The sequence below is a fragment of the Amblyomma maculatum genome, chromosome 1, assembly GCF_055883805.1.
Source record: "Amblyomma maculatum isolate TAMU_Amacu chromosome 1, ASM5588380v1, whole genome shotgun sequence".
In the NCBI taxonomy this organism is placed as follows: Eukaryota; Metazoa; Arthropoda; class Arachnida; order Ixodida; family Ixodidae; genus Amblyomma; species Amblyomma maculatum.
The window spans coordinates 336,990,906-337,016,468 of record NC_139344.1 but is presented as its reverse complement, the minus strand read 5'-3'; the positions used below and the strand labels follow the sequence as shown (position 1 = coordinate 337,016,468).

The 25,563-nt window shown below is 43.3% G+C and overlaps 1 long non-coding RNA gene across 1 annotated transcript; it reads right to left on the bottom strand.

Moving 5' to 3' along the window:
- Positions 1 to 21,140: 21,140 nt before the first annotated feature.
- Positions 21,141 to 24,783, bottom strand: LOC146207519 (uncharacterized). Its single transcript, XR_014703328.1, has 3 exons — positions 24,627 to 24,783; positions 22,302 to 22,382; positions 21,141 to 21,581 (listed from the first exon to the last, which is right to left on the bottom strand). It is a non-coding gene; the product is annotated as an uncharacterized LOC146207519 (long non-coding RNA).
- Positions 24,784 to 25,563: the final 780 nt, after the last annotated feature.

Sequence of the window (25,563 nt, the reverse complement as noted above, 5' to 3'; positions counted from 1 at the left end):
ATGATACTCCTCATGTTTAATTGCCATGGCACCTTATTTGATGTAAAGCTGTGTACTAAAAATAAGGAACTTTTTTTTTTTTTACTCTTTTCTTCATTTTTCTTCTTTATGCAGAAGATATAAACCAAGCTTTGCTGATTGTTCCTGCCGCGCGTCAAAGAGCTGGGCTCGAATGTTGCAGTTGTCGCACTCTTGCTGGTGCCATAACCTTAGTCTACGCCCAAACACTGTCTCACCTAGGATCGGAAAGTGAGCAGGGAACGAAAACGCAGTTTGCGATTATAAACATATTCAGGTACCGATTATATCCTTCCTTCCTACACCGTCATTACGTTTCATAAATTCCTTCTTCAGGGGTAGCGCAATGCACAGTAAAGTGCCTGGCTTACAAAACCCTAGTCAGACCAAATATTGAATATGCCAAAGTAGTATGGGATCCTCACACAGCAACTAACATTCACAAGCTAGATAGGATTCAGCGGCTCGCTGCAAGGTTTATATATAATAAATACCGCCGTAACCATTCTTCAACAGACCTCTGCCAACAAGCCCAACAACCAATGTTAGAAAGCAGAACCAGGTATGAAAGACTAAAAACTCTTTACCTCATTATCAATAATTATCTAAAAATTAATAAATCAGACTACTTTGAGATCAAAACTAATGAGACATCAAGGCATCGTCATAGTAGGTTCATTCCATTGCCGGCTATAAAAAATAATTGCTTCAAGTTCAGTTATTTCCCGCGAACTTGTAAGGACTGGAACTCTCTTCCAGATTCTGCTGTTCGATCATCATCATTATCTGAATTTGTACGCCATTTAGAAAATTTCATCTATGGCACTACCACAAGGTGATGAGGTTCTATTGCTGTTGTGTAGGATGGCTGTTGTTCCGATTTCTGTGTAATTCATTCTTGTTTTGTTTGTGTGTGCATTCAGAGACAATTTTTGATTGACTATTGATTTTCATCGTGTTCTATATTGCTCATTTTTCGTTTTGTATTTTCCACTCCTGTTACAGCCCCTTATGGTGGCTGACAGTATTAATGAATGAAATGAAAATGAACTGTGTGACCACATTCAGCAAAGTTCACGGGCCTTGCTGGCTTTGCGAACACAAATTAACGCATTTACGAAACTACTGTTCACGTGGAATTGAGGGGCTGTGCACTTTCCAGTTCCAGAACCCAGCGCCGCTTCTAAGAACAGGTATAATGAATGACGACACGTGAAAATATCGTCCCTGCAACTATTCGCTCCTCCACACGCGAGTAACGTAGCCCATGCATGCATTAGCGTTGTACGAAGGGCGCCTGCCACGATGAGTGCATTCCTATCTTGCGTGCGTCGTTATGCATAGCTCGAAGGGGAATTTGTAAATTTCGGCACTCTTGGAAGCGCAAGTTCCCAAGAAGCGCCCTTTTCTTGAGTTTGGTTTATTTGACACAACTGTCGCATTTGAAAGGCAGCCTAATCCCTCAATACAGAACCTGTGTTTACGCGAGTCTGTTCGTACCACAAAGAGGGCGTATACACTCTGTCCAACACTGTTGGTCAAGCGAAAAAAAAGAAAAAAAAAAAAAGAAGGAATTCCGTATTCATTGCGAATTCGGGCTTTCGTTGTTTCCTACGAAGACCAACCCTTGAAAGATGGCGTTCTTATTCGGCACTCTTTTCTCTGCTTACAGAGAAAGATACTTTTCGTGACTTGAACGACACTCCTGAGTAATTTACCTGTCTACTGGCGGTGTTTCTAAATTACCAGGGGATCGATTCCGGGGAAGGGCACAGAGCTGTCTCTAGCTCCATGACCGGGGCGGGGCTTGGGCGCGCTCTTCTTCGAAGCCCAGACACTAGCTGCGCCCCTTAATTCCTGAGTGACACCGCATCTGTCAACATTCATAACTCCGCAGTCATGCAAATGAGGCCCTGAAGTTGGCCGAAGAAGATCATTAATATTCAGGTTGACGAAAAGCAGAAATTCGTCAGTTCGCCGTAATTTGGGAGACACGACCAGAGTAAAGAAATAAAAAAAGTAAATGCACTTAGTAAGCGACTTCATTAGTTCCTTTTCAAGTAAAATTTATTCTTATTTTTCGATTTTCACGCGATATTAACAAGAAAGCTAACCTCCAATAATTTTCTATCCAAGGATCCTCAAGTCACCGTTTTTTCGTATAGTACAGATCGGCGCTTGTTTTGCTGTCTTGAGAGCATATCTCTACATGCTGCAGCTTACGTCGTAACACAGCTGTGCTAACAAAGCACAGTTGAAACTTTCTACCTATTGTACGTGGAGCGTATTGTGTTGTGTGTAATATTTTTTTTTTTTTCTTGCACGTTCACGGATGTTTGTACAGCAGGTCTCATGCAATTTACCTCTGAATTGCATGACCTCCTCCCGAATACGTATATGTTCACGATACACCAGAATATGATTATATTAAATGTGTTTTCTCAACGTGAGCACTGCTTGTTCTATGTCCACTGATATCCATGCCGCAGCTGGTTGTAAAAAACAGTGCTGGAGTCTACTGGCTCGCATGTTTGCGCGCGATTACCATTCGCGTTGCCTTTGCTGCCACAGGGGTTGAAGTTAGCGGCTGAAATTTTATTTCTTTAGTTTAGCGTAAGGACGTTAATTTTATGTAGCTGCGTCAACTGCTTGGGGGAAGAGCAACGAGTCCTGACTGCGAAGTGCTGTTGGTTGCAGTTACTTGTTTCTCGAACTTCCCAGCAGCGCAGGCACGTTCTATTCCAGCTGACATTTCAAGGCGACGTCGAAGATTTACCCGTGGTTTAGCCCAGCAACCGTGCGCCAGAGGGCGGACTATGCGTGTCCACATGTCGAGCTATTTGCTATTAAACTACCATGGCTATACGCAGAGACCGCATAATTGGGTGCAGTTCCTTCATGGGTTTTGATGTAATGTTTGAATACCCGCTGAAATTATATTTTGTGGAAAGACGCTGGCCGGGTCAGTTATTATTGCCTGAGAAGAATGAACAGCGGAATTTTCAGGGGCAACTTGTGGCTTTCTTAACAGTATTTATGAATTTAGCACCAAAAGCAACGTACGGACTCGTTGTGGAAGTACTGAAATATGGCACTGAAGCTAAGGTTGATGCTAATGGTATCACTATCCGGCACCTTGTATAATAGCAGCTAGCTCGTGTTTTCATTTTTGTTGCCAAACTAGCAGTATAACACACTATCGTAAAAAATAAACTTACGATAATAAAGATATTTTATAAATATATCCAGTTCTAGGTGTTAACTTTTTGAACCCGTATCCACACTGCACCACATCAGATATTGACCGCTTAACGCTTGGTGTAACATTTGCCGTAATTAGGTTCTTGGCAGAAAGCGAAAAAGGATTAGCACCTGCAGGAGTTGGTTTTTGCCTAACAGCTGTCAGCATTTGTGATTTGAAGGCGCTTCTCTACCAGATCGAAATTTTGGTCAGTGATTGCGCTGGGTTCTTGATGTTCTATTTATTCTAATTAACGAAATGCAAGCTCGAACTCTCGCTCTTTTACGTTACACACTTGTTGAAATTTTCTGAAGGGGCCAACAAACATGCAAAAGTTATCCGCCGCAGTTCCTTGGCGGCCTTGGTACTCGTATGCTGAAAGCAAGGGCTTAAGATCAAACCCTGACAACGGTGACCTTATTTCGACGCATCCCAGAGATGTGCAATTTTACTCCATGTTGGAACCGTTCCGCCATGCAGCCACATTGCACAGCGCTCAGTTAGGTATTAGTCCAGTCACCTCGACCCACTGTGGAAGTTTAAACTCACACACCACTTTTTTCTCACTATTGAAAGAGAAAAAAAGATCTCAAGAAAAGAAAATAACTCATGGCTAGCTTTAGGGAGTATACCATTAGGCCTCTGCAGCCAAAAGTATATTAAGGCGAAAGCTTCTCTAGGCTCATACATGGATGTGTGCTGAAAGTGTGCGTCCGTGCGAGGTGTACACCCCTGCCATCGCTTGAACAAATAAAGTTAGGAGAAAAAGAATGATGGTAGGAGGTAGAGGGAGGTAGAGGAGAAAAAAATGAACCTAGAAGCCAAGATTAATTACTGTAATTATTTAATTAATTAGAGCCACAAATGTCAAATTTGTGTCAAAATAACGCCGGACGTCAATATAGTCAGGGGACGTGAGAACAGCTCGGACGTCGAGATAGTACAAAAAACGTCAGGATTGAGTTAGGAACGCCAAAGTTTTGTCGAATTAGATTAATAACATGTAATTAAGAGTGATCAGTACTTAATATCACCGAGGGACCTATATTTTGGGTAAAAAACAAACAAAGAAACCTGAATTATGACGTCACATCCGGCGGATTTGTGTCGAATTAGTTAAGAAACATCTAATTAATTTTAAGGAATACCTAACATCACCGAAGGGCCTATAATTGGGGTCCATTTGGGTCTAAAACGATGAAACTGGATGGCACGTCACATCCTACAAAAGGACGCGGCAAATGAGCACAAAGTGTGGCACGAGGGCTTTCGTGCCTTACCGCATTCAGGAGGTATCTAAGTGCCTCCAACGAATTTTGCGAGCAAATAGGCATGTATGAAATTTCACGCTTCAGTACAATTTACTTTTTGAGCTGTAGAGCAGCGACAACTGTGATCGCAGAATCCCACGCAGGTTTCGCAGTGAAGCCACGTCAGCGACCTCAGAATTTGCGTTATGTAAAAAGTATAGCGTTTTGACCGAGGGGGAAAAAATGAGCTAAAAGCGCAACATGCCACGGCACAGTATGACACGTCGAGAAGCAGGCTGCCTAACACGCAGGAGCGTCTAATTTCACCAATATAAACTAACGGAGCTTGCTGGGCCAGTGCAATGATTGGTTGGGCAATTTGCACAACGTTTAACGGCTTATGCATAAGCGAATAACGCCAATGAGTTATCGAGAAAATGATGACGTCTCTACAACAGCTTTCTTCTTCACGATATTTCCCAAGGGGCGGTTGAGAGTTGCGCACGCCCTTAACAACACAGTGCGTCCGAACTGCATAGCAAAGCAATGAAGCCTTGCAATGGTAAGCGAGATTATTTTCATGCTAATCATATCATCACTTGATGTCGCAAAGCCTGGGTTTGGTAGAAGATATATTTTTGTGAAGTTTTTTGCGGGAGACGGGTGACCGAAAAGCCAATGCACGGCTGCAACATGCACGCTGTCAGTTATGTGGCCGACACACGTGCTGGAAAATTAAGTACCCGTGGCGCTAAAGTCATTCCTGGAAGAGAACTATATCCTCGATGAATACCACGTGTTACTTAATTTGTTTGGATTACTAAATGTTAGTTACTACTTCTCGTCATCGGTGTCTCGTGAGTGCCCGCAAGATATTTCGTGTTCACTTTCCTATGCTGTCATTACCAGTAGATGATTGCGAGAGTAGCTGGACAGCAGGTTCACGTTCAAGTGTCTGACAGTAAGGTATTTTGTATTCATTTGTCCTTGTCTATTATTATATTCCTTTGCTATGACTGATTGCAACGATCATATCTGCATATTCATTATTCCTTTTGTTCTGTTCCTCTATTGTGCACCTCTCATCGTTTTGTTTGCTCACTACTTGGTATCCGTAGTGATCATGTTCGCTTAATGCTGTCCTCTCCTGAAACATGTATTGTGTATTCTATGTTGTGCTGTTCTTTGCCGAGTACAATAGGTTTCTTCAACTTGATGCACAGGAATACCCGGCGCAGCCACCAGGTACCAAACTCACATTTAATGTTCATGTAAATCATGTAAACTAATAAAAAAATTGCCAGCGGTGAGCAGCAAGCAAAATGTGCAGCCCCACATCTGCTTCACAAAAAGTTTCACAGGCGGCTCCTGCGGCGCTCGGCAGTGGCGGTGGATGACTGTACAATCTGCGGTGGATGACTGTACAAAGAAATGCTTCGGGTGACAGGGTGGACCGCAATGAGGCTGTCCCGCAGAGCGTGCTGTGACCGGTGCCGCCAAGTCTAACCAACCCATCCCCCCCCCCCCCCCCCCGTTCCTCCTCCCAGTTTTCTATTGGTATTCTCCACTCCCCCCCCCCCCCTTTCTTTTCTTTCTGTTTTCTTTTTTTTTTTTTTTTCATTTCAAACAACGGCTAGGGGGCATTTTTGCGCCCACCCGATGCAAAGGGGACAGCCACATCATCATCATCGTCATCATCATCATCATCGATAGCGTGCGCTGCTCGCATGTTCGCAAAAGCCTCTGCATATCCTTTGCCATGTCGGCACAGCCTTCGAAACTCACTCAGATATGGTATAAAATGTCTACCAGGTCCCTGCAAGAGAACAGACGTATTTGCTGACCTAATTTCTATGTCTAAGTTTAAGATCGTGTAGACTAGCCCGAACAGATGGTTTAGGGTAGCGCCGTTCCTGCATGCAAGAGGATGATTTTACTGATGAGGAAGCCCCTTTATCTGGAACTCTTCGGCTACAGTAGGAATCTTACGATAAGCGGTACGATGTCGGAAGCTCTTGCTCGAGATACACGCAAGTTTGAAGACAGCAGTGAAAGCAGGGAACTAATTCTCCGACAACGCCCACAATGATAAACCAAGAACGCAGGTATCGAACGCGGACATTGTCGCGGGGGAACTTAAAGCACGATTCCGATGATGCACTGCAATGAAGCATGCGCCTGGAGAAGCCAAACGACATACGCCAAAAGCAACTTCTGGTTTGACTTGCACTGATTTTGAATTCGCGTGTGTTTTCCCTTCGTCCGTGTTTCTTTCGTTTTTAGTGTTTATTGCCACTTTGGACGTTTAATATGAGCATTCGGAGTTGAGACTCGATGTCATCAAGAGCTTAAGTTCAACTTGTTCAGTGCTCCGATGATTGCTGTAAATAGAGACGTCGTTATCATTCATGTTATGATCATCATTGTCTCTGGGAAAGTGGTCACTACGTTCGATATGAGTCTAATATACCGTAGGAAATAGTCGGGGAAAATTAAATTATCATGGTTAGCGCATGACGGTTTGCTGTAATCCTAATCCACAAGCTCAGAAAGGGAGAAAAAAAAAGAGAGAAGTTCCCACATGAATCGAAAATCTATAACACCGGCCGGAAGTAAACTCAACTAGAAGCATAATATTAGACAACTATATGTTACATTTTTACCTCCTTCAATCCTTGCTATAAAGTTCTTTTGGAACTAAGAAGACAGCACTGTGCGCTAGCCTCGCTGAAACCGCAGTGAGGCCCAATGTGTAAATGAATAAATAAATAACGCCTTAGTGGCCCAATCGGTACGTAAACGGAGGAACTTTCATTGCGACCGCTAACACAAGCTCAGTGAATATGTCAGGGCTGTTTCGAAGGCCGCATTTGTGATGGATCACAGGCAAGCATCGAATATCGAAGAGGAACGCGAAACGCTTGGCGAGACGCGTCGAATGCGACACAGATGGTGAAACAGTGTAACGCAACGGGTCTCCTTCGACACACATTTGCACGCCTGGCTCCAAGCGCTCTCCTGAGTGTCGGATAGATCAGAGAGAGCCCTAACAGCCTTCCACTTGGAAAATGTGTCACTTGTGCGGTGCTGCGCATGGGTGAGGCGACGACTATGCTAATGCAAAGAAATTGGCCAATGTTTGTGCTTGTTCGGAGGCTAAAAGTGCTCGCAAGGGCCATACACTCTGGATCCGTGGGAACGGAAGACACAACTTGGGAAACCATTAACTCATCTAACCTTTGCATTTATTAGGAGCAAAGCGAGATAAACCTTTATGATGCACTGACTTTTGTTTTATATATCGTCCTAGGACGAACTATTGTCGTGTGTTAACGAGTGGCTGGGAAAGAAATGAGCATTCTCGTGCTGTTCAAAATCGAAGTGGTACGTATCCACTGAGGATGACAATGCATTCATTGCTGCAATAATTACAAATCTAAGTAATTGAACACGTCTCAGGACTCGCAGCCATCTGCAGCAGCTTGCGATCAATGCATATATTTAACCATTATGGCCAAGTAAGAAATAGCACAACGAAATATTTGAGTGGAAACTGAGCGAATAGCTTGAAAGTCACGACATTGGCTTTTGATATAGAAGGAAAGGAAGTGAGAACAAGAAAGAGGCTACTACTCAGGCTATAATTTTCGAGGGCGCAGCTAAATGACACACATTTTAACCTTCGCAATTTACTGTGTACCAACTTGCGATCGTTACAGCATATATATATATATATATATATATATATATATATATATATATATATATATATATATATATATATATATATATATATATATATATATACACGTTACATTACTAATTTATGTGATTATCAAGTAAAAATTAAAAAAAAAAGACAAAGTACAAACCCTAATGCTTTCCTTGGTATCGCCGACTGTTGGCTTCTTTCCTTCATGTATTATAACGAGCACCCTCATTTCCCCTTCATTTATCCGCGCTTATATATATATATATATATATATATATATATATAGCTTCGAAACGAAGAGAAGAAATAGCACCGTTCCGGAACAACTAAGATTGTGGGATATAGGTAGGGGCAGATTAACAGTTAAGAGGGCCGCCCCTAAACGCCCATAAAAGGTATTAAAACCTATATCGTAATTCTACATGCATTCTACCTAATTATACACACAGAAACATTGCATGTTTACACAATGCAGAAAAGATGTTTAAATATTTTACAGGAATTTCAAATGGGGCGTGAATTCACATAACAGGTCTTTTTTTTTTTTTTTTTCACTCCACTGTTATGCAAGTCAATAAATGCATTTACGTTTTTATAAGCTTTTTCGAGCCTTCAGCTGGGAGAATTTCCTGATGAGATCAACGTTGACCAGCCTGAGAATCTCGCGGCTCCATTCCCAGCAGCGACAAATTACTGAGGCGGCTGCCAGATGTGAGCAGTCTTAATCTGTAAATTATAATTTATTGCTATTGTCACAGTTTTCACTGCTTACGCTTAGATTAATAAAACCCAAAACTGACCTCAACAGCAGTAATGACAGAAGTCAGTTGGTTCTCCGGCTGGTACGAGCCGACGCCCAACTGAAAGCCAGCTAGAATCGTTGATTCCATCTGACCGCCATCTGGGACCCGCTGACTTCTAATTGTTAGGTAGCCAGTTAATGCCAGTTGAATATTAGTTGAGTACCAGCTGGGACCAGATGAAACCAGTATGAACCATCATCATCATCATCAGCTGGACTATACCCACTACTCCTCCACTTAACCCGGTTCTGTGCTAGCTGCATCCACTTTACCCCTGCGAACTTCTTAATCTCATCCGCCCACCTAACTTTCAGCCGCCCCCTGTTGCACGCTTTCCTTCCCTTGGAATCCAATTTGTTACCCTAAGCGACCATCGGTTGTCCTTTCTAAAAGTATGAACCAAAACAGCTAAAACCTTCTTTTTTTCTTTGTTTTCATTTATTTGGGCGAGTACAAAGTTTCCTACTTTGACTGGCAAAATATGAGGCTGACTTTTGGATTGAGACGATGCGACGAAGAGCATTTGAAACATTCGGCATTGCAATACATAAGCTTCAATTTTAATCACGGAAAATAAGGAATAATATGGTATTATTTCTCAAACCAAACCTTAAAACTCGACATTTTTTTTCAGGTCTCGGGGGCCCCTGAGAACGGAGGGCCCGATTCATCTGAACCCTTTGAACCCTGGATAATCCGGCCCTGGATCGATCATATAGGATAAATTGCTAGGAAGCGCTGAAATATACGATAAGTTTTGCCTAAACTTAGTGGCATACGTGCCGGAAGGTTAGCGGTTATATTTTCGGTGCACATTGCGGGGCTGCTTTTTGTTTCTTCCAAGTGCCAGAAGAAAGACAAAAATGCCGGAAGCTGATTGCTAACAACGTCTGCACCGAGGCCTTCCGCCCACGCCTGCCTGTGAGTGGGCGTCGTTTCAGGTATTCCGGGTTCTCAGATGCCTCCAAGCTCCCACTCACACGGCGATCACGACGTCAGGCTATACACTCCTTAGTACCGAGCTGGCTTTTCATCAGCCCTTCAGTTTTCATCTTCCGTATAATATCCCCGTTATTGACATCCGGTAATTTTGCGAAGGGAATCAAATTAAACAAGCCTGCTTTTAGTTGCCGTGCTGCACTTTATAACTCTGAACATACATTCATTAACCCGTCTTTGCGGATAAGTTTACTAAAACAGTTTTTTTTTTTCTATTTTTTTACTTGCATGAATGATAGACATGATCCTTTTGAGGCAATTTAATAAGTGTCTCGGGGAGCGATATACCTGTACGTAAAAGCGCTATATAAAAGGACCATTCTAAAACCACATCCTATGCACTTCGCATTTACGCCGCTGAGCTGAGTTTTGCGTTTGTTCATCGAGTGTATTTTTTTTTTTAATGGCAGAGATTAGCTTCTCAGGATTCACTTGTCGATTAGCAAAATGCAGCGTTCACTTTTCATGCAGGTCTTCCTGTGAATAAGAATTTCAGCTCCGGAAACCCAAGCTAAGTAATGCCATAAACGCAAGAGCAGCCGGTGCGAATGCGTTAATTTGCCGCCAAAATGGAAGCCCGGTCATTGGATAGCGCTCTGCCGCGACTGCTCGAGCTTTTCCACAACACGCGTAAGACCTTTCAACTCTCTGATTTGTTCGGTCTCACTGTATCGTTTTTAACTTTTTTTTTTCTTGCTCTTATCGCTCTAAGCTTTTATGGTCTCGTTTCGGGCACGAAACCTTATGTGAAAGTTACCTGGTAGCACTGGAACGTTATATAAATATTACTTTTTGTTTTGTTCAAACATGCTCTCATTTTCAACGTTTGTCAAACATTACAAATAAGCCCTCGAAAACAATGAATCCCCATAACCCACATTAAAAATGTAATTAATATATAAATATATATATATACATATATATATATATATATATATATATATATATATATATATATATATATATATATATATATATATATATATATATATATATATATATATATATATATATATATATATTTTCGTTCGTCTTCCACAACATGCGGGGCGGCGCTGCCAGGAAACCAAAAAGCGTGTACACGATTATATTTGAAAAGCTCCACCTGGTTTACAAGCTACTGCGTTCACTTCTTGACTTCTCAAAAGCTAGGCAGCAAACGAAGGGACAATATCGTATCAAAACCAAACTCGTTACATATAGCAGTCATTTTGAGCTACCGTAGCGAATTTATTAACGGCTATTATTGGCAAATGGTTAAATCTGCCACCACAAACTTCCGTTGTAAGAACAAGACTAAAGAAAACAATGTACACTGATCATTTCCGTTTGTAGGGGCGTACATCCGATTGGCGCGTTTAATGGTCATCTAGCGTTAACAACTTTATCCGTATTCCCAATGGCACACTCTTCGAATAAAGAGACAGAAAAAAAATTAATGCTGCCGCACGTTATACTCGTGAGTTCTTCTTCCCATCGATAATTCTCGGAAAAAGCTCTACCGGACGACGCCCGTAAAACAAACTCGCGCATGCGCAGTTTCGAAGCATCTGACGTGAGCTTGCAAGCGTGCCGCTCTCACGTAGCGGCCGCTGAGTCCGCAAGGAGGCGTGGCTTTTCGTGTAATGCCTCCTCTTTTGTAGCTTTACGCTTCTTCGCCCGTATACCCCGGCTCGGCACAGATTAACCCCTGCAAGCGAATCTTCCTCTTTTTATTTCGATTCCGCTCGTAGCGCTTTTCTTTCGAATTTTGTCGCGCGGGGCTATTATGACGTCACGAGTTGCGGAGCCTCGAGAAACGGCCTCTGTTGCTTCTTAGAAACGGCGTGGCAAAGGCGTGGCGTGGCGCTGCTGCTGCTCCCGTTCGTCGTTGCGGTTTGACGCCCTTAGCTTCCCTTCATATTGTTCAACGTTTTCTTTTCTTTCTTTTTTTTTCTCTTTTTCTTTTTTTCTTTTTTTTTCAGCCGTACCTCGAGAATAGCGTCATGACTGCAGACAAACGCTGCATAGCGTGCTCAAGAGATTGGAACTTGAGCGGCTTTTTTTTTTTCGGTTTTTTTGGGGGGGGCCTGTGCAGGTTTTAACCGAAGGAAAGCATGGTTGGTTTGTGGGGTTTAACGTCCCAAAGCGACTCAGGCTATGAGAGACGCCGTAGTAGAGAACTCCGGAAATTTCGACCACCTGGGGTTCTTTAACGTGCACTGACATCGCACAGCACACGGGCGCCTTGCTTTTTGTCTCCATCGAAAAGCGGCCGCCGAAGCCGGGACACCAAAAGAAAGCAAGCATTCCCATCGGAAGATTATTGGGGAGTGTGGCCTGCCGTCCGCTGCAAGCGGCAGAGCTTCAACATGGAACTAGCAAGGAGCTTGCGTGCCTTTTTAAATGCACCATGGGCTTGGACACAGCGAAACGTACAGTTTCTTTGATAACTCTTTCTAGGAATTAAAAAAAAAAGTGTTTACATGAGTTAGACACATATCAGTAGCAAATGTCACCATGATATACTGAGAAATACGTTACGCTCCCGCTTATCCAAGTGATGGCATGAGGGAGTGCCTGGGCCCGCCCCTAAATCTAGCTAATTATCTACCCCCTTCACTTAATTGTTTTCATGGCCTTGACAGTGCTATTGTTAGGACTACCCTTCCAGACCTCATCCTCCCGCTCAGTGGAGCAAGTTACTTTTGCTACCTCCAGAAAAGAATTCCAGGCTGCATGCGTGTGGGTTCCAGCTTGAGCGCGAGGAAATGACTTTCTCGGTTTTTACTTTAGCACAGAGTGCAAAGAGGGCGCTTTTCTTTGTCATGCTGCAGTAGAAAACCACTTGTCGTGGCAGTCAAGCCTGCCGCCTCGTTCTTAGCCTAGAACGGTATTTTTTAATTTTAGCGTTTAGCTTTTTCAAAGTCAACTGTGTTTCAAATTGTCTCAAATATGGGAAGACAGCAGGAAGGAAGGGGAAGGCAAGAAATGTAGAAGAAAGAAGCAGTGACAAAGGGACGCCCATCGCAGTAATCATCGTCATAGCCACCATCGTTGGTATGGTAGAGTTGCGCAAAGATTGCTTTAGCCCACAGCTCCAAAGAAGTTTGACGCCGCTCTCTGACGAGTCCTCCTTACACCTGAAGTAACTTTTTCAGACTTTTCATCTGAAGAAATCGAACGGAAACTATTTAGAAACTGCCAGCAACGTCGAATGCTTTGTTACACAACAGCAGCATGGTTTCTACTTTCGGATAGGCGAAATGTAGTCCATTTCCGCTTAGCTATCTGTTACGAAAAGGATTTTCTTGTCTAACCTATTTTCTCAAAACCAGGAGGTTCAAGCGATTTTTTTTTTTTTTTCTTTTTCACTGGCTTACAAACGTGTGCAAGAGTTTAAGACTGTCATTGTGAAAGACCGCCTGAAAGTAACAAATGAAAAAAAGAAAAAAAAAAAAGAAAGAAAACACGTAGGAATGCGTTAAACTCTTGTCCTCTGTTCACGATTTAGGGTTTTATACTCAGGAGGTCTCCTACGGTATTTGCGCAATCGCACTGAACATTTCCACAAAGGCACTAATGAGACAGACAGTTGCTAGCCTCCTAGTTTAGTCAGAACGAAGATCAACCGATACCTCTGTGTAAGTTGTCAAGAGTTTTGAATCTACTAAGTGAAAATACAAAATAAGCTTGAATGGGCGAAACTGAACCACTCTTTTTACTTTTTAGTATATTCTACTCCTTTGCAATTACATCTTGATTTTAAGACCATTTTTACTTTTAGCACGTCCGCTAAGTACAGGGTACACCGCTTCCTTTCGTAACGTATACGTATTCGGGGACACCTTTGAGTTCGTGCACGTGCCACATACCCGTTACGTGTCAGTTATTCTCCTTCACACGATGTCCCCGTCACTCCTCATTGTCTCCGATCCTTGCCTGTACGCGCTGTTCCTCCTATTTAATAGACAGCCATCAAATTGCCATGCTGTATTCTCAGTTGCAGTTGGTTTGAAAGTTGAAAACGCACATTACGCTTGGCCACAAGTGCACGACGTATTGACGGCCGGATAAGCTGATCGAATTAACTATCGAGAGCATTTCAAGTCAGCGTTTGACGACAGTTTAGACGAGACAAGTGACCTTGGGCTTATGCGGAAGTGTCGTTGTTTGCCGATGTCCACCCAGCCTCTCACGCAAGACGTTCGACGGCGTGGAGTAGTAGACGCGTCTTGACCTCGCGAACCCTCCCGTTCTCCCCTTGGCAAAGGCTAAACGAATCCGTTATCGTAGCGCGTCTGGAGGCGTTTGAGCTCGCGTACGAGCCCCGCGTAGCTTCTTGGCGATAGCACCCGCGTGTTGTTCCCGTGCATTTGTCCTTGTCTATAGAGTAGCGCAACAACACGCTCCTCGACAAGACTTGTCCAGATGGAGTGTGTTGTGGGTGACAAATATTGACAACCACGCGAACGATAAGATGACTATAGCGGACTGTGTTGCTTGGGTGGCGTACCTTGACGAGTATTTGAAACCTGCAACGAAAGAGCTGCCTTTTCTTTCGCCCCCATTTTCGCCCTCTTAAAAGCGTCTTCGCCCGTTGCCGCCTAAAGGCTGATCGAACTTGCTGTGATTTGGGGATTAGTTTGGGCATACCATGCTCACGAAGTCTTCTATAACGTTGATGCGGTGCGCATTTGTACTTTCTTCGAAGCAACCTCTCGAGCTGTACGTGAGGTGACAAAAATAAAGTTTCATAATTAAGAAAGTGCAGCTCATGAGCAGATACTCGACTCAAAGGCTTCATATACGTTGTATTCCGACGCGCAAAATGGCAGAGAATAATTGACCACCCGTGGAGACGTATGGTGTCTACTTGCATGCGACGCCTTCTTAACCACCGAAGCCGAACTAAATTGCTTATTCTTGTTCGCTTTCTTAAAGGCTCTGTAAGCTGTCGTGAGTTCGGTGGAGTGGGCTGTTCAGATTGTGATCTCTACAGGGTGACATGAGTGTTCCTCTACTGTTGACGGCACTTTCAGATTCCTGATTTAAATTGTGTTGTGGTTCTAATCAACTCAAATGCATTATTATTTTTTTCAGTGATTAGCCATCGATTGTGAAGATAGTATTATGTATGCCCGAACTAATGGCGTGCACATCGTCCAGGTTTCGCTGCACCTTCCCTAAAAAAAAAAAAAAAATAGAAAAAAAGTAGACTGTTTTATTGTTTTAGTGTAAAACAACGGTGCCCATGGTTATCTCCACAGTATTCGTTAGTTGGACTCCGTTATACCTGGCGGCACAGAATGGGACATTTTGTTCTCAGTTTTTTTTTTTTTTTTTCGAGCTCCAACATAGCATTTCTTTGTAATACTTTACATACATCTCCATCTGCATCATTATCAGCTTAAGCATACGTCCACTCTTGGACAAAAATAAGCCCACCTATTGATATTTAAATACGATTAATTACCTTTTTTCCTCCCTGTTAATTATTTTTCCAGCGCCACCTACGGCTAGCTCATCCTAGCAAACTTCTGAAAATAATCATCCATCCTGACTCCTGGCCTCGGCGGCCGCTTTTTAATGGAGGCGAAAAGCAAGGCGCCCGTGCGCTGTGCGATATTAGTGCACGTTAAAGAACCCCAGGTGGTCGAAATTTCCGGAGTCCTCCACTACGGCGTCTCTCATAGCCTGAGTCGCTTCGGGACGTTAAACCCCACAAACCAAACCAAACCATCTGTTACGCCACCTCTTGCTCCCTCTCGGAATCCACTTTGTTACATTAGTAGACAAATGGCGGTTAACTTCCCCTCTGATTTTGTGCGCTGCTCATGCCCATTTCCTCTTTTCTATAGCTGAATGTGTTTCGTTATGTCACGTTTGTTCCCTGACACACTCCACCTGTCATTTACCGTTGCCCGAATGATGACTTTTTTATCCATATGTCGCCGCGGTATCAGAAACTGAACGTCTACTTTTTGTTAGCCTGAAAAATGTTTCCTCGTGGATAAATGCCGAAAATATATACCCACCATATACTTTTCTTCTGAGAAATATCAAAAGGTTATCTTCACAACAAGAAGGTACTTCCCTGTTTCAACTACACCCGTGCTTATTCTCGGAACTGTTTCACCAAAATGAATATCACAACATTTTATCGACCAACACAGCTATTCAAAAATATTGTGTTGAGGATAATTATTTATATATATATATATATATATGCTTTTTGAGTGCCCAAAAAAGGCGTGACAGCGGGTTATTTGCATTAAAGTATTGAACTATGATTGTCACTTTCACCAGCACATGGTGTAAAGGCATATAGAAGCGACACTCCAAACATCGATACGACAGGAAATCATGAAGAAAACAGCGATCGACTTTAACTGAGTAAGTTTCAATAGAGGTAAAAATGCTGCTATTGCCACTAATTAGCATAATTAAGAGCTGCGGTAAATAAATAGCGCCTTTAAGATTTTCATGCAACAGCGGTGTATAGTTCATCTGTTTCGGCAATGCGAACCTTGTTTAAAAGCATTGAAAAGTTGCATGCTATTGCAAAGCGTAAGCATTTTCTTGATTACTTCGCTTTCGCAAAGAGGGGGTATCTATCTATAAGTGTTACAGTCAATGCGATCGGTCATTAGGGATTAAGATGTCCATCTAGGAGTAAGCGAAGCACTTGCTCAAGCGACAGGGCTTGGCCTATACTTGGCGCAGGTCTACATGTGACGGATTCACAAAAGCTTGCACGCTACGAGCTTAAAATGCAGGCAGAGCGCGCAGTAGGCGTAATATATTCTTCGTGATCCTTGGTGGCGGCGCCGCACCGCCTTCATTATCGCATCTCGCCTCGTGCATTGCGCAACTGATTGCGTGTTCTCCGTCCATGAGGCATTGTGACGTCAATATAAAGAGCTGCATGACTACGCTCTAGCAGTCACTGGAAGACATTGGAACCGATCTTGTAGAACGACATATTACTGCAGCCTGTCCTAGGGTACACACTCCCCCAAGGATAGATCTGCAAAGTGTCTCTGTATGAGAATTAAACACTCTTAGAGCTACGCAGGTTTCATTGTGTCTATTGCTCTATTGAAAACGGTTTACAAGTCAGACCAGGTCACAACAATGCAGATGTACGCCCGGAAAGCAGGGGAGCAAAATTTATACAAACAGAACTGCATGAGTGTGTGTGTGTGTGTGTGTGTGTGTGTGTGTGTGTGTGTGTGTGTGTGTGTGTGTGTGTGTGTGTGTGTGTGTGTGTGTGTGTGTGTGTGTGTGTGTGTGTGTGTGTGTGTGTGTGTGTGTGTGTGTGTGTGTGTGTGTGTGTGTGTGTGTGTGTGTGTGTGTGTGTGTGTGCGTGTGTGTGTGTGTGTGTGTGCGTGCGTGCGTGCGTGCGTGCGTGCGTGCGTGCGTGCGTGCGTGCGTGCGTGCGTCCTACAATACATGCAACTTGATGACTTGCACTTCTGGAGGAATACAAGCGGCTGAAAGTTAGATATGTAAGATATCCATAGATAGAGATGTTCCGGAAGCTTGTTATAATAGCCTGGCGCATGGCGCGAAATAGCAAGGACCTTGTGTGATCGGAAAAGGCCTCTCGCAAGGGATCAATTCGTAGGACAATGATGATTGTGATGGTAGCGGGGATGGCATTGACGATGTGAGCGAAGTTGTCCACCACTTTCATGGCAGCATGCCTTGTTTCATCATTCGCAGAAACCCAAATAGGGAGCTTGTTGCAACTACGTTGAAACTTTATTATGGCTTGCTTTTAAGAGAACATTTACGACAACCTTTACACAGGTCTATGCTATTGGTGCCCTTTCTCTTCTCCAGTCTCTCGCTCCTGAAACACAATAACATCATGTATCTCTTTTTTTACAATGTGCAGGATTCGCGGCACATTGTTTCGAGTCTTCAGAGCTTTGAAGTGTTTTCGTTTGGTAAAGAGCACGTGGTACTCATATGGCACGGCGGCACAATTGCTCCGAACGTAAAAGTCAAGCGGGAAAAAGAGAAAATTGTCTTCATCTTTTCTTTCCTTCTCTTTCTCTCTTCCACACGAAAGTTCCTACGAGCACGCAGCGCACTGTATGGCAATAAGCATGCGAATGTGATTCCCATATCTGTATGGTGTTTACACACTGCTGCTTTCTCTTTACCCTTGAACGGTGAAAGTGTGCTTGCCGACAAGACTCACCTATATCGGCTTGAGAAGTACGCGTCATTTCATCTCTTGCTGCGTTATCTGATGCAGGCGCGTTATCTCTCGGTCCCTTCTGTCTATCTTCAAGAGATTTGTTTGAGAGAAACACAGATATATTTTTTTTTTTATCTCGTGAAGCCTTCCCTGAATGATTGTTAAATGTGATAATCGTTCAAGCTCAGCGCAGACTCATATCTCAAAGCCTCTACGAACATTCAGAATCGGGAAACCACAAAGAGCTACCCTTAAGAGGGTGCCCATTTGCACCAGGTAGCAACAAGAGGCGAAATAACGCGTTGTTATGACATCTTCAGATGACACACGCGAGCGCAATGCTACGTTCGAAACAGTGGAGTCTATATGCAACAGTGCATAGTATGAGAGTTCGGGGAATCATACTATCATATATTCTCTGTCGTTGTGCGTAGCGTGCTGAGGTATTGTTTCAAGTAAAAGAAAATACGAGATAATAATATTGTCTTTTGCGCGCTATTCTTGTGTTAATAGTGTTAATTGTGTCGACTTGTTATTTGAACCCCTCTCCCCTACTATATTCAAGCTGAATACACCCTAGCTTGGTAGTACAGCTGACAATGAAAACATGACACGACAAGAAATGCACCCTACTATTGTAAACAGTGGCCATGATATCATTGTGTTTCACCGACAAGTGCAGCAAGCAAGGAAGAGCGACAATTTATCCGCCTAAGGTGTACAACTAAATGTTATAATAGAAAGGAAGCAATGATGACTCGTGCATCTAAATGAGACTGAGTTTACCGTACGACTTAGCTTTTAAAACAGGCCGGCGTTCCTGCCTTCGATTGCAGACGTGTGAGCGAATGATCGCTACTTGACACTGCATCAGCAGCAAGCACATAGATGAACACAAGCTGCATGTGCGGGCTGGACAGTTATCCAAAACATCACCAAACAATCGCTTACCTAACCACACCCGAGTTTCACAAGCAGAAGGTACTTGATATTTGTATTTGCGGGCATATATTTGGCTTCGATTGAAGCCGAAGGAACTGTATCTTGAGTTCAGAGATCAATAAGACGTCTCGATAAGCGCGCACAACACTTCTTTAGTTAAACGATCGCTTTTTCCGGCTAAGCACTGTCAGCGGTGGGGTGCATCCAAACACAACTAAGACGTGTTAACTAGGAGCCTGACTGACTATACTGAATTGTTAACTATCCAACCAGAGCAGTTAGGCGCCTTGTTTATTGAAAGGTTTGTCGCCCTCTGTATGTAATATCAGACTCCCCTGATAATACACATATCCATTTCTCGAATCTTAAACATGCTATTCTCTTCGTCGTTGTAGCGCAAAACATTTTGGGGGCGAACGTGAGAAGAAGCGAAATTGTGCGCCCAGGCACAGGGCTAGATAGCCACGTTTTTGATAGAGCGGATCATGACATCAGTGCGGAAGTGACGTGCTCCTTTCGAAGCCTCTGACTGGGAACGGAGGGCGGGAAGAGAACACATGACCTCTACACTGCTGCAGCTTTCCTACTGAAAAAAATCGTATGAGCCAATAACCTCACATTTTCTCACACATTCTCACTCAATTCACGTAAGAAATCTCATGCAAGTCGCATATAATTGCGTAAGATCTCATAGATTCTTGTACACTAACATAAATTGTGGAAGATATTTTATGATAATGATGTGCACCGTATAATAGTCTATGTGATTTGATGAGATTGTGTGAGGTTATTGTCCCGTAGAACTTTTCGTTTTTCACCGCGTTTGAAACAAAATCCTTTACGCTGTAGCAAAGACGTTAATGGCTATTTTCGAAACTCTAAAAACGGTGATGAATATTTCTTGCGGCGGGTTAAAAGCCTTTTAATGATAATATTAGTAGTTATAAAGGTATTTATGAACTGGTAGTTAACACCACTGACAATATCATGCAAAAAAAACAAACGCTTTTATAGTTTAAAAGGTCCCTCTTCGAAAAAACAAAATGCTGACAGCCTTAGGTGAAACGTCCTATATATTTCTATGTTTAGCCACAGGAATTGTTCAAACACCCGCACCTTGAGTTGGTATAGAAAGAACGTCCCATCGATCGAAAGCTGTCTGGTGCAAGCTTCGATCCTTTAAACGCTATATTGGTTTTCTGAGAAGAATGTTTCTTAGAGTTCCGAATGATTGTGCAATTTCGGAAAAATATACAGAGGGGTCCTCGAGCTGCTGTCTCGAGTTCGAACGAGCAGTTGCACGGTCTACTGCCATGGAGCGAGTCTCCATTTTCGTGGTCGGAGAATTCCACAGTCGTTTTCGAGAACAATACGTCAAACTAAAATCTTATAAAAAAAATAAAAGAAGGAAATATGACGAACGTATCGTGTTAGGGCCGTCTCATTTACGTTCGTCAGATCCAGTGAAAACAAGGTCCTTCTTAACCCACGAAGAGTGGTAAGATGATACTGGAATGAGCAGTATTTGAAACAAAAAAAAAATCTAAAAGAAAAAGCCCAAATATATGCGTGTATATGAGAACAGTAAAAAAAAGGAGGTATTCTTTTGCGAAAGAACGCTCTGCTTCGTCGCGTGATCCGAAGCGGCGCAGAAAGAAATGAAAAAAAAAAAAAAAAAGGCCAGTTCGCTTTTCATTTCTTGCTGTATAAAGTGTTCAAAAATCTATTCCCTGTTTAGATACAAATTCGCTTATCCTTGTCTTCATAATATATTTTTATTTTATCTCTTAGTTTTCACCGGAGAAAAGACTTGCGTCACTTCGGGCTGTCAGCGGTTCCTAATATGGGCTGATCTTGAATGAGAAAAAAAGAAGCGAAATAAATCCCTTCTGAATGATTTAGGCGGGAGGAAAGTAGGGATAAAAGGAGGAGGAGGGGGGGGGGGGAGAGAAAGAGAGATTCTGATCCTTCTTGAAGTGCGACGCCAGGGGGTTGTTTTCCGCAGCATCCTATTTGCCCTCGAAGGCGACCTGCCTGTTACATAATATCTGGGCCACGGATCTTCTCAGTTGCCTGGCGAGCGCAGAGCTCAACGCGGCGTTCCATCTTCCCTTGCTCAATTCCTTGCGTGGGCATGCGGGCTCTTACGAGGGTTAAAAATATCGGCATCGGGCCGCAGGAATTGGCTCTTGCCGGACTCGCTCCGCTCTTCACTTTTGATAGGATTTGCCGCTCACAGGCGCTGCCGGGTGAATATTTCTAGCCATCTGGATCAGCGGAACCGGGCCGGTCTAGTTGCCCTGTGTAGAGCTGCGTTTTCGTTTTCTTTTTTTGTCAGCGCAGAAGAAAACTATATGAAAGGCGCGTATAGCAATCAGAGGCCAAAAACGGAATGCTTGTTGTAAAAACATTGCTGAGAGAAAGGCTGAAAAAAAAAAAAAGAAAGAAAACATACGTATGAATGATAAAACATTCAGAAGCATAGACGTTACATTTGCAAGAAGATATCTCGCCAAGAATATTTAGTAGGATCCTCCAATCTCAGATGAACCCCACTGATGTCGCTACGTTGCTTTTGTCATAGCTTCGACTTTGAATTATGCTAAGCTGAAAGCTGGGTTCGACACGATGTTCAGCTCACTGTATCCATCCTCATCAGCGCAACTTTTTATATTTCTCCTCTATTTTATGCACGAGCGTGTTCTGAACTAAGTTTTCTTTTCTTCTTGAAGGAAAGGTACAAGTTTATCTGTTCTCGATTACGTGCGCCCGGCCAAGACGCTGTTGTTTCGTACACGTCGCCCGAGAATAAGCCACCTTAAAGAGCGAAAGAGCCTCCCGCTGGCGCTTGTAAAGCTTTAAAGCTCTTTGTATATTTATCCCCTTTTTACTGTAATTTTCTTTTGTATAGTATCGTTATACAAAGATAACGATATCGAAAGAACTCCTCTGTCTGGGCTCATAGGCCTTCGTCAACTCGACATTATCGCACGCACATCTGTTTACTCCAGGCTCCAGCAGGGTACTGATGCTCATAACTGTAATGTTATCAATATGTTCTTAGTAAGGTCATTGAGGCAATATCTACTTTACCGCCACCCTCGTCAGCAACAACGTCTTGTGTCCTAACAGTCGGACAACTTACGCAGCTATGAATGTAGCGGCATAATATTTTCTTGGCGAGAAGCTGGTCAAGTCATTCGGCTCCAATCTTCTTGTCGAATATCTGCACAAATGAAATTTTACTGTAACTTGTCCGCATTGAACAAAAAGATATCGCGCGAAAATTTCTGTGTAGGCAGTTCGACATTTTCGTGAAGGAGTTCGAGTGTGAGCAGCAACGTGCCTGAATAAATACTCAGAAATGCTCAAGGAAGAAAAAACAAGCTAAACTGCGTTTGCCGAAATGCTGTGCGATGTCTGTTCACGTTAAAGAACCCCAGGTGATCGAAATATCCGGAGCCTTCCACTACGGCGTCTCTCATATCTTGAGTCGCTTTGGGGCGTAAAACTAAACTGTGTTTGCCCAAATGTTGTGCGATGTCTGTTCACGTTAAAGAGCCCCAAGTGATCGACATATCCGGAGCCTACGGCGTCTATCCGGAGCCTTCCACTACGGCGTCTATCATATCTTGAGTCGCTTAGGGGCGTAAAATCCCACAAACCAAACCTACTAAGTTAGCTTACAGGAACTAGAGACGGTAGTTAAATATCTGCTGCTGCTTTATTTCTCCGAGTACCGCACGTGTCGCTTCGCAGCGACACGTATTTGCGCAAGGATACATCTCCTGTACCAAGCTCTGTAACTCAGTTGAATTTCCTTTGCTTTTCTGCCAACGTGTACCCGGAACTTTTCTCCCTTCCAATGCCTTTCACAACCGACCGTTCAGCGAGAAATGTGCGTTACCTCGCATGTAGCATAGCAATGCGACGTTGCACACGTGCTGACAAGAACCTGAACTTATTTTCAGTTTACTATTTTATATTATTTCGGGCGCCTCTTTTAACCAAAACGAATGGCTGTAAGTAATAACTCAAGTCTGCTGCGAGGTACTTTAGCTCGCGGCTACGAGTGTCATCGTACGTATAGACCGCGTGCCGCTGCCGGCTGTTTTGCTGCGCCCAATTCGACATGCAGTGCACAAAGCGGATCGCGTTGGCGGAATTCGACGTCGACTCTGAACAAAAGTGCTGACGCCGAATTCCTCATATTTTAGCTTCATGCGCTATGTCTCGCGGTACTTTTTTTTTTTTTTTTCAAGACGTGAGCTGTCAGCAGAGCGAGTACCGTATAGAGTGTTGTAATTCTAGAATGATAAAACGGCAGTGTGATGTGGATGCGCAGAGCGCTTATACGTGCTCTTGTCTCGGTAATAAACATTTTTAGCCACGCGCTGTCGAAAACTGCCTGGTTATATCGTGTTACTGCAGGGATTAATTAAGAAGGATGGTATATGACTGGATAATCACTGGCTTTAAATGTAGATGCGCGAATCTCGCGCTCAGTAAGCGTAAAAGACAAGCACTCTTCGCTCGCGTAACATTGCTCATGAAATGTCATTATAATGACCGCGACGCCCCACGTCAGTAGTCATTTTTCGTGATTCTTCAGCGTTCAAGCCGAACGAATTATGAGGGTAGAACGATAACAAGCTAATACGCGTGAGGTGTCATACTTACGTGAAGTCGTTTGTTATGTTTAATTGGCTGTGCAGATATCTGCTTGAAACGCTACTTCGTCAACGGCGGAAACTGATACTAATTTATCTCTGACGTATACAAATAAAGATAAAAAGAATACAGTTTTATTGAAAAGTTCCATGGCTACTGTTCATAGTCTATGGCTTCAACTGCCAAAAGGTGATTTGCGGGCATGCGGTCGGGTGGAGGAGTAGTATAAAGACAAGAAGGGGAATGAAAGATGACATGGTAGAAGTTATGTCCTGTTTGTTGTTGTGTGGGAAACAAGTAGGACCCATCGATGATACATATACAAGGTGTCCTAGCAAAGAAGAACCAGAGGTTTAAAAACAAACCTATAATTCGTCTCACAAGATGTTTACAGCACTGAGAAACACAGTGACGCTCTGGCCCATACAGGACCATGCGCACTACAATATGTAATTGGGCTACGACGCGCCTTTTTCCTTCCAATCTGGTGCGTGGGAGCGACATTAGGGACATAATTACTATTATAGTCTAAGGCCACAATTATAAATGGCTAATTATTCTAGTGGGCTGAGAGCAAAAAAGAAAAAAAAAACTAGCTGGGACTTTAGAGAAATCTCATCAAAGGCACTTGATTTAAATTCGGAAGAATGCTCAAATATTAAAGAAAAAATCTCGTTTCATCTTAGTTGGGAGACCCCTGTATGTGTCCCTGTGCATGATTCGACTATTTTTCTCACGGGTTCGCAGTTTTAGGAGTCCCAAAGACTAAGCATTTAGAACGAACACCTGCGGCACACACCTCAGAGCCAACCAGATTTCGACGGGTGTATTGTTGGTGGTCGCTTCTCCAATGGGAGCAGTTCGATTTATTCACAGTATCGTTAGCTCGTCCATTATCTTTTCAAACCTCAGGCCATCATGTCCATCCTGCATGAGTCAAAAAAAAAAGAAAAAAAAAAGAAAGAAACGACCGATGCTCTGATTAATAGTATTAACTGTCCAGCAAATACGACCGCGTGCTTGACGCTGCTCTCGCAAGTTGGTTTGGAAATTTACGTACTGAGTGAATTCTGTATCCTCTTGTGTTAAAAAATCTATCTTTGTTATGGGCTCCTTCCCCATTTGTCGGTGTGCACTGGAGGTCGAAATCCAAAAGGTTATTCGATCCGGTTACTTATGGCGCGTTGCATTTTGTTTGTACCGCTCCAAAAGAGCCACGTCAGCGCTGATGTTGGCAATGCTCTCCTGCTTTAGCAGTTAGTGATTAGTATAGAGGCTGTTGTTGTACACCATCACAGCACCTCTTGACCTGCTGATTGCATACACCTTCTTCTGATATCGTATTCCAAATGCATAACAAGGCGCCTTCTCGTTGCTACGCGTTTGGTGGTTCAAAACAACAATATCGCTGACGCATTTTTCTTGCCGCCATTCGCGTCATTCTTAACCTTATCGCTCAAATATCAACCCTAATGCGAAAAAGGGGGAGGGGGGGGGGGGGCGGAAAACGAACACCATTGTGCCTTCAGATAAACATTTCACGCTCTAGTCTTGCGAAAAGTGACGCGGACAGCAATCAGAAACGACGCGGCACGCGCAAGCGAGATAGCAGAGGTCGCACCGGGTCAAGTGATTTCCGAAATTCGCGGGGAAGACTCTAGAGAGCGAGAAAGAGCGAGAAAAGAACGATATATCACAACTTCGAAAAGTAAAAGAGAAAGTAACGCCTTCATCCA